Source organism: Triplophysa rosa, linkage group LG3, assembly GCF_024868665.1.
Source record: "Triplophysa rosa linkage group LG3, Trosa_1v2, whole genome shotgun sequence".
In the NCBI taxonomy this organism is placed as follows: Eukaryota; Metazoa; Chordata; class Actinopteri; order Cypriniformes; family Nemacheilidae; genus Triplophysa; species Triplophysa rosa.
This window is the reverse complement of record NC_079892.1, coordinates 5553430-5562857: the sequence shown is the minus strand read 5'-3', so window position 1 is coordinate 5562857 and position 9428 is coordinate 5553430. Positions and strand designations below refer to the sequence as shown.

General features: G+C 38.7%; 1 protein-coding gene across 1 annotated transcript in view; it reads left to right on the top strand.

Annotated features, from left to right (window-relative positions):
- Positions 1-217: 217 nt before the first annotated feature.
- Positions 218-9428, top strand: part of akap13 (A-kinase anchoring protein 13) — a 72833-nt gene continuing 63622 nt past the window's right edge. The window contains exon 1 of the mRNA XM_057329274.1: positions 218-604. The gene's annotated coding sequence lies outside the window, so the exon portion shown is untranslated. The remainder of the gene's footprint in view (positions 605-9428) is intronic.

The following is a 9428-nucleotide window of genomic DNA, read 5'->3' as shown; positions in this document are numbered from 1 at the left end:
TCTGTCTTAAATTGTATTACACCAAATTAAATCTAAACACGGTAACTCCTACTTATGTAAAGAGAAAACAACGCGAACAAAAAATGATTCAAGCGTGTTAAATAAATACACAATAATGTGACAGACGGCGTGTTAAAACACCTCATACTTTCAACTACTGCTCCCGAGGGACTGCTGGTCCCGCCCTATGAAGCATGCTCACTGTGAACGGGGACACATAGAAGAATAGAAGCTGCTACAGCGTAACAAGTGGTTGGTCTCGTTACATTCAGAGAGATTTACTAAAATCGCTAAAATTACCACAGGATAGAAGTTGAAACATCGTCACAATCGGCTGTTTTGTGACATTTTACAGCACTTTACATCCGCTGTAGTTTGAATTAAGAAGTTGCAACAAGCGGTTTGTTTCGTGGCGTCCGTGTACTTAACAGCGCGTGGAAGAAGTGCACATCCATACAAGTAGTGGAAAAGAAGGGGCAACTCGGAGTGTTTGCGGTTTGCAGCCAAAGAGTCACACGGAGAGGATCCTGGATGTGTTTTCTGGTCGTTTAAAGGGAATGAGAGAGAGAGAGCAGAGCACGCTTTGAGCACGGCAGCGTTTAAGGTAAAAAATCTTGTTTTAAATTATGTAACTGTAATTCGACGTGACGTCGAGTTTTGGGTCTAAATATGTCTTGTAGTGTTTTACCTCAGTATTTGCAAAATGTAGAGGACAAAACCGGTTTCAGTTTACTTGAATACCTTTTTAGGTATTTACAGGGTCGTACAGGTCACGTAATTGGTTTTGTGTTGTGTTCTGTTTTGATTTGTTGTGTCTCTTTGGTCAGTTGCAACATTTTGGTTCATTTTTAATCTGGCAAATGTCAGTTTGTTTAATTACTAGACAAATAGATAAAACTACACCCGTAAAGTTAAGCAAACCGTTTTATCCTGTACAATTTTAGGTGACAGGTGTCTTTAGTATAATCAAGCTTTGATGTTGTTCAGGATTCGCCCCACCCAATTTACTGTATGCCCCCAACCCTTCAAAACCTCAAAGTCTGACCATACAAGTGATCTTATATACATTTCTGTAATATAGTATTCCCATTTAACCTCCTGGTGTATTTCCTCTTCAAATCATTTGTTTCCAAAGCATGCAACATAACTGTTTACAAATTTGCATGCTGGGCATGGTACCTTGTTGCCAGATGTTTCTTTATCAAATTGTACTTAGGACCTGCATGTATATGTACAAAAATGCAATGTATTAAGAGGAATAACTCTTTAGTTGTTAATGTGCTAGTGATCCCTTCTGATCAGTTTGAAGCCAAAACTGTGAAAGCGTCAGTATCACATGGGTAGTCGATGGGTCGTAAACATGCATTTTGTTATTATAAATATGTTTTCATGTTTTGGCGTTCCCCAGACTACACAGCTTCGAGTTTGTTGTTCTTGCATCTGGAAGCTTTGGAATTCCAAGGGTGTGTTTTTGCATTGGTTTACTCCCATTCCTGCCTCTGTTGGTCATTTAAAAGCTCTTTTGCTCTTTTGGAATCGCCTTTGACACTCATGATTTTTGCTGGCACACAGTCTCCCAGATCTAAAGCGTAAATGACACTTGTTCAAAAAAAAACAACGCTCCTAAGATATTAGCCATCTTAGTGAATGACACGTGAAAATGCAGAATTTAGCAAAAATCATAGTTTCTATTGTTAATCCAATTTTTGGGGTTGGTGTAGTTGTGAAACAGTCAGCTGAGGTTTCTGATGAAGCTACTGCCAAACGAAATCCAAGAGTGTTCGTCTGCAACCCATTATGGGCGAATACACTTTTAGCTTCTTTTTGGTTGGTGTTTCCTTTAAAGCACAGTCTTGAGTAGACAAGAATTAGGTCTATTATCGTTGTGCTTGCCATTGACCATATGATCAAAAGGATACATTTGCATAATGATTATAAGAGAGCTCTTTTTTCCCCTAAAATATTATTGAGGATATTGAGTTAACACTTTGATTCTGCATGCTTTAAGCTCATGGAATGACATGCAATGTATGTTGTTGCAGCTGCTTATGTTGGGTGTCTAACCGAAATCTACTAAGGAAACAGAAATGGCGATTGCATTCAAAGACAGATAAAAGTCAGATGCCTGTCCTATCATTCTGGAATCCTGCAAATCAAATGTTTTACGAATTGTATTTGGACAAAACATGTCAGGATAATCCCATTCATTAGCTCAAGTACTTAAAAAGCTTTTATAGATGCTCCGAGAACCCAGAAAGCCCTTGCTATAGATGCTGTTAGGCGTTGATGTTTTGCAGAAGCGTTTGGTATCGTGTTTATGAGCAATATGTTGATAGATGTGTAACATAAACTTGCAACAGCTGTTTGTTGACTTCTCCATATACTCCGCTCCGCTGTCCCCAGTCAATCTTCGGTGTATTCTTTGTTTTCGAGCGCTTGCTGACTCCCAAAATGCTTTCCTGGTTTAATCGTGTGTCTCTCTTAGCAATGAATATCACATGACTCTCTTTTTTTAAACACAGACAGGCAGACCTAAACCTACAGTCCAGTTCTCTGATTCAGCGCATACTTGAGGATCATCCAGCCTGCAAAACTGTGCTGGTTTGAGGAACTTTCATACAACAGCAACATTCTCACGAACAGTTTTGGTTTTCTAGAAGCGGAGCGTTACGTTGTTTCTTTGTCCCACGTATAATACACTGTTGCACTTTGAGCATTGCAGAACATCACATGAAGTTTTCACAGTCAGCAGAATGTTCTGGTAGTTTGTTTGTGCAGAGAAGCCCTCGGTGGGATCGCATCACATTTCTCTTGCCGTGCCGTGTAAGACCACATGAATGTTTTTAAGTGTTTTGTCTGTTAGCGGCCCCGTTCCCTCAAAGTTGACCGTGCAGTGGTACGTTTCATGTTTCGAGAACAAAATATACTTGCTTTTACTCCATTTTCTGTTATTGAACTAGTTACGTAACTAGCTTTTTAAAGATGCTTGCGAACCTTTCCAGGGAAGTTCTTGCCACAGTTCTCTACTTGAGGAAGTTTAAACAAGAGAGTTGTTATGCTTCACGGAAGGCATTATGTAATTTTTACAGTGCAGAAAAACTAGTAAGTTGTCTGTTGTATCCAAAGATCGAAAGCGTCGCTTTAATAGCGTAAATTTGTCTGTGCATGAAAGACAGAGTTTCTTTGAGACAGCACGTGTGTGTGTGTCTTTGTTGTTGTACACCTGCCAAGAGGCCTGGCTCTCCCCTTTCTCCCGTGACATCATACCTTTTATCTTTGATCAACCCTGGGTTTGTCAGTGATCTGTGACTTCAACCGAGCACCTGACACACACACACGCTTACACTATAACTACTGTTTTAAAGATCCAATCAGTTCCCACTAGATAAACGTTTTTTTTTTTCCATGTCAAATAGACGTTAAATCTGAAATGCCTATTAATCAACTGGTGCTTTAGGAACTATCTTAGCCCCGCCTTACACTCCACACCTTTGTCTTTCAGGTGTTGCCAGCTATTCTTTGGAACAGTAGTCCTTAGGTGTCTGAAGTGAAACTGGGTCATCAGCTGTGTTTGGATATGACCGTCTGTAACCTCTTAGAACAGGTCGGACTCAGTGTTCCTCATGCACACATATAGCTCTTTGTAGGAGTGCACGTGTGCCGCTTTAATGGCGATCTGCGTCTGGACAGTTTCCTGTGTGCGCTCGGCGGCCCGTTCGCTGTTGCTCCTGCTACTTTCTGGCTCATTTGGAAAGTCAGTTCTGATGACTGGAGAGATATTTATTGCATATGAAAGGCAGGGACGGTTAATGTTACCGTCGTGGCGATATGCAAATCAACACTGTTGGTTTGCTTTTTATCATTTTATCAGTAGAACAAGTAGCATTTTCAATAGTCAGTTTAGCTGTTTTTTATCCTTTTCGCTGGTGATTAATGCGGTGCGCAGCTTTGTTAAGAACGTTCAGATTGTCGGGCTGTTTATCTATTTTCTTTGTTTAATGTCATCAGACCCAGGCCCCAGACTTTTTGACTGAAAGATTTTAACGAGGAAAAGATGAAAAAAAATCCATCCACTGATTTAACATTGTCCTCAGCTTAGTGGAATGTTCACTAAGCATTTGGGAATTCTTACTATTAACATGAAATAACTGTATTTGGTTTATGGGTGTGGGGTTTGGATCTGGGAAGATTTTATCTTTCTTATCTTGCAGAATATGTGTTGAAAATTGCTTTAATGAGGCCTATTTTATGGTCCCCTTGACTCACAAGGCAACAGGCCACTTCCTTCTGGGAAGACAAAATATGCATTTATGGCCTTTGGTCATTCTTGCTCGCAAAGACTATGTACATGCATTAATCTTTTAGTTTTCATTTTATTTTATTTTATTCTTCTGCAGAACACAAAAGAAGATATTTTGAAGAATTTTGGTAACCAAACAACATTGTCCCGCATTGATTTCCATTGTATGGACACAAAACCATTTTCTTAAAACATCTTCTTTTGCCTTCCACTGAAGAAAGTGTCATATACAGGTTTTAAATAACATGAGGATCAATGAATGATGACAGATTTTTTCTTTAATTTTTTGAACGTTTTTCCTTTTAATACAAGTTTCCCATGCCCTCCTAATGTCCCTTCTAATTACCATCCAAAATTGTGATGTCTCTGTTGGGGTTTCTTTCGCTTTTACCGGTGAATATCATGCATTGTCTCTTGTTGTGTAAAGCTGTCCAGTCAAATATAAAATTAGTTCACTCACTGGGACATCACACAATGCAGTTCAGGTTTAGAAACCTGCCTCCATATAACTGATGGACGAATATTGTCATGGGTGGACTTTGCTTAGCTTCATATTACAGCTTTAATATTACCCTCATGTCACTAAGATTAACATGACCCTGCTCAGATTCTTAAAATTCTGCTGCCCGAGTCATTTCAAGAATGACTGACTCACTTTTGCAGAATCTCTAGCGTGTCTGGGACAATGGGTGTGTGAATCCATAGAATGTCAGGTCAAAAAACATCTTTTTAAATTAATAAATATATTTATTTAAGAAATACCTAAACTGTTCATAGCATGAGAATATTGATATGCAACGCATTCCTTAAAATAATATTTTTGTTGTTCGCCCACCCTTAGTCAATGCAGTTGAGTGATAAAGCAGACATTTGCATTGGTTACTTCATGGAACATGGCTTTTAAAGGAACATTTCACCCAAAAATGAAAATTCTGTCTTCATTTATTCACCCTCGAGTTATTCCAAATCTATATACATTTCTTTGTCAAACACAAAAGAAGATATTTTGAAGAATGTAGGAAAGCAAACAGTTCTGGGGCACTTTTGACTACCATTGTCATTTTTCCTACTATGGTAGTCAATCAAGAACTGTTTGGTTACAAGCATTCTTCCAAATATCTTTCTCTGTGTTCATCAGAACAAATACATTTTATACAGATTTGGAACAACTCGAGGGTGAGTAATTGATAACAGAATTTTTATTTTTGGGTGAACTGTCCCCTTAACATCCCTCTCGTGGACCCATCCTGTCAGGAGTTTGTCGAATAAAGCTCTTTTGGCCTTGAACTAATTCGATCTGGTCGAGCTCTGGAGTTAAAGCACAACAAATCAGTGTCTGTTCCTAATAAATTGTAAGTAATCCTTCAACCCATCATTAAGCTAAAATGTTCCACCAGCACGCAGTCCAGTAAACACAAGACAACTTCAAGACGGTTTCCCAAGTTTTATATTACTTCTGTTCATAATATATCATTTTGTCTTGTTACATTTTTGTCATATTGAGATGATCATGGCATAGTTATAAACAGACTTGTTTTCTTTTAGTCTTTTAGTAGTTTTCTTTTAAAGGAACAGTACACCTAGAATTCTATCATGGTTTATTCGCCATCATGATGTATTACACCTGGATATTGTTATTTTTTCTTGTCATGTTTGATTCTTGATGGATGTGAAAAATAACTGCATGATGATTCTTAAATTCTCATTTTATGTTCCACAGACACAAATAACAGCATAGGGACCTAGAGGACGTTTTCATGTTAATGTGGACACCCGGGAGAAAAGCACTGGAATGCTTCTTTAAAAGCCACGAGCACCAGACAAGAATGCTGCGGTAGTTCGATATAATTGTTTGCAGCTCTGTCCTAAAAGTTGCCAGATTGTGAGCAAACATGCTCCGGCATAAAGCACTGCACCCTTTATTTCTATTGGGCAAGATTTGTGGCACCTTACAAAGTCACCCATGACAGTTTTTCAGCAATTGTATTGACTGCCACTTTGGTTTCTATACAAATACAAATAATAACACCGCAGTGTGATTTAAAATCTTTCATGTCTTGTGTGTTACTGTAGTTCACTGACCCCGCTAGTTTTGCTAGGTATTGCTGGTGTGGTGTTATTGTGTGGCTTGTTTAGCGACAATGACACGCTAAGCCCCATCTCTCCATACGCTCACCTTGTGAACTCATCGCATTGTTGCACCTTCGCGGTTTGTAATTGGCTGACAGTTGTTGCTACACAATGGCTCTTTCTCCATTGCAGAGTAGCTCCATTTGCCTAGCTCACTGCGGCTTGCACTTATCTTTCTTTTCTGTTTATTTCTCGTCTCTCGCAGCCGTAGACATTTCCAAGAGTCGAATGTCTACCTTCTGCATGGTTATTTGGTAAATCAGCGTGTAATAGAAGTATGCTTGACATTTCCTCTCATGGTAGCCTGAACCCATGGTAACGCATTCCTTTAAAGGTTTACCTGTTTGTCAGAGTTTGTGGCTGCTACGCGAAGTCCCGTGTTGGAATGGAGAACGTCTAAAAGACAGTTGTCAAGGGAGACCGTTGAATGCATTCAGACTGAAAGAGTTTGTCAGACTCACTATATATCAAGCTAATGAGAGCTGGACTTGGAGAGGTGGAAGCACGGCCTTAGTCTGAGCTCTGTGCTCTGGCTTTCTCTGTTTAAAGATAGATGATGGATAAACAGTCACTCAGTCTCACTTCTACAGGGATGGGAAAAGTTAACATGTTCGGTCTCTCATTTGGCATCAGTTACAGTTTTGATTATGCTGTATTTTCATTTTACTTTTTAAATACAAATGTGTTTTTAAATCTAGATTTTTCAGGATACCTATTGCATGCTAACTAGTGTCAATCATACTTTTAAAGTTTCATGTTTTGACACGAGGGCGTTTGATGTGTGAGTTTATATGGTAAAGTGGCATATTTGAATGTGTTTCACTGGAAAAGATAGAAATGATCAAAATATTGCAAATAACAATATGCATACTGCAATAGTTTGCAATAACAAAGTGATTTTAGTACTTCGAAAAGTTATGTGTAGTCAAAGGTTCAGGTTTTAGGTTCATGCAGATAGATGATATTTAAAGGGATAGTTCACCCCAAAATAAAAATAATCATTTATTCACCCTGCTGTTATTACAAAACTATTTGGCTTTCTTTCTTCTGCAGAACACAAAATAAGATATTTTGACAAATGTCTCCTGTGGGTTTGTGTCCATATAATGGAAGTCAAAGGGGGCAAAAGTTGTTAGCTTACCAACGTTCTTCGAAATATCTTCTTTTGTGTACTGCAGAAGAAAGAATGACATGGGGTTTAATTATGTATTAATATAATTTAAATTATTTGAACAAACATTAAGCATTAACGCATTATCATTCTGTATATCAAATAATATGCATTATTTAGCAAGTTATCGCATAACGCATTTTTCTTCAGTTTCGTGAAGCGCTAATCGGAATGTAGTGTGATATCTTACAGCAGTGGCTGTGTTTCTATAAACACGAAGAGAAATATGCATACATTTTTATAAGCGCTGACAGCTATTTGCCGCTTTTTGGGGCTGGGATGAAAGACAGGGGCCGAAGACCTGCTAAATAAAATGTTAGACGTACTGTAAATATGAGTTGCAGTTTTGTTAAATGAGGTTAACCATCTACATACAACCACAGCCCTCCAGTCGTCTGTTCTCCATTTCGACTCGCTGATCTCCATCTCCTCTCTCTGGAGGGGGTTTGTGTTCGGTGGGAGGCCTGTCGCTCTTGCGCTGACCCATGCAGAGGGAGCCGTAAAACAATCTACCGGTTAAACTTCAAACTTTGTCAGATGACCCTTCCCCCAGCACATACACGCTCACACATGCCATAACTTATGACCCTTTAACCCGAGAAATCCAGTCATTTACTTCTTTGTGTTTATCTCTTCCTTTGCCTTTGCCAGAAAGTAGAAACCATCATATTTTCCAGCTGGACTGGCCAGTGTTCTGCTAATTCTTGGGAACGTCTCGTCGTCCTCTTGTTACACAGAAGTGTGGTGTTGGCTTACGGGCTGTCTCGCTCTTGCCGATGTGCCCGATCTGGTTTTGTTTGTACGTTGGCATGGAGACTGCACGACAGCTGACTGTGGGGAGTCCAGGATGTGCAATTTTATGTATATTATAGGAATGTTACGTAATACTTGCTGTTATGTAAAATTTGGTGATGTAACATTGTTATTCAGGCAAAATCAGAAAAGGTCATCCTTTGCGATGTGTGTCTTTTAGAAATTATTCACAATTTGTTGTCGGTTTATGTTGTAGCGATATGTGCATGTACTGTCTGCATGTTTAGTTCCAGTCTTTCTTGTTTTCAAATCCCATCTGTCTTATTCCTAATAGTCTTCCAGTCTTCCACATATGTTCTGTCAATAGAAGTAGTAAAAAAACTACAGGGTATTTCTATATTTTTAGAAGTCGACGGTTTGTTGCTAGAACATCTAGTGTTTAGCTATTGTAAAAAATCTGGCTATGTTAATCCCTCTTTCTATTAAATTTACCTGAAAGTGCAGCAGGGCGTTTCTGCATTATTAGAGGTCACACCTGGTTTCTGGAACCGTAAATTCATCAGTTCAAAGGAGTGTTGTGTCATGTTCATCTTGGAAATCGGCGACATTAAACTTTGTAGCTGTTTATTCTTTGGCATCAGATCCAGTAACTTGTGTTCCTGCAAATACCTTCTTTAAAGGGGACAGCTCACCCAAAAATAAAAATTCTTTCATTATTTACTCACCCTTGAGTTCCAAATCTGTATAAATGTCTTTGTTCTGATTAACAGAGAAAGATATTTGGAAGAATGCTTGTAACCAAACAGTTCTTGATTGACTACCATAGTAGGAAAATTTCAATGGTTTCAAAAGTGCACCATAACTATTTGCTTTCCTACATTCTTCAAAATATCTTCTTTTGTGTTCAATGGTAACCTCATTTAAATGGTGGTTAAGGTTACTCTTGCCTCACCGCTACAAGTATCTGTGATGTTAATGGCTTCACTATGGTCCCTTTTTGTGTCTGCAAAGTAAAGACCTTTGTGGAAAAGGTGAAGGTTAAAAGTTACGTAAACAGTTGCATTTGACTGCCAT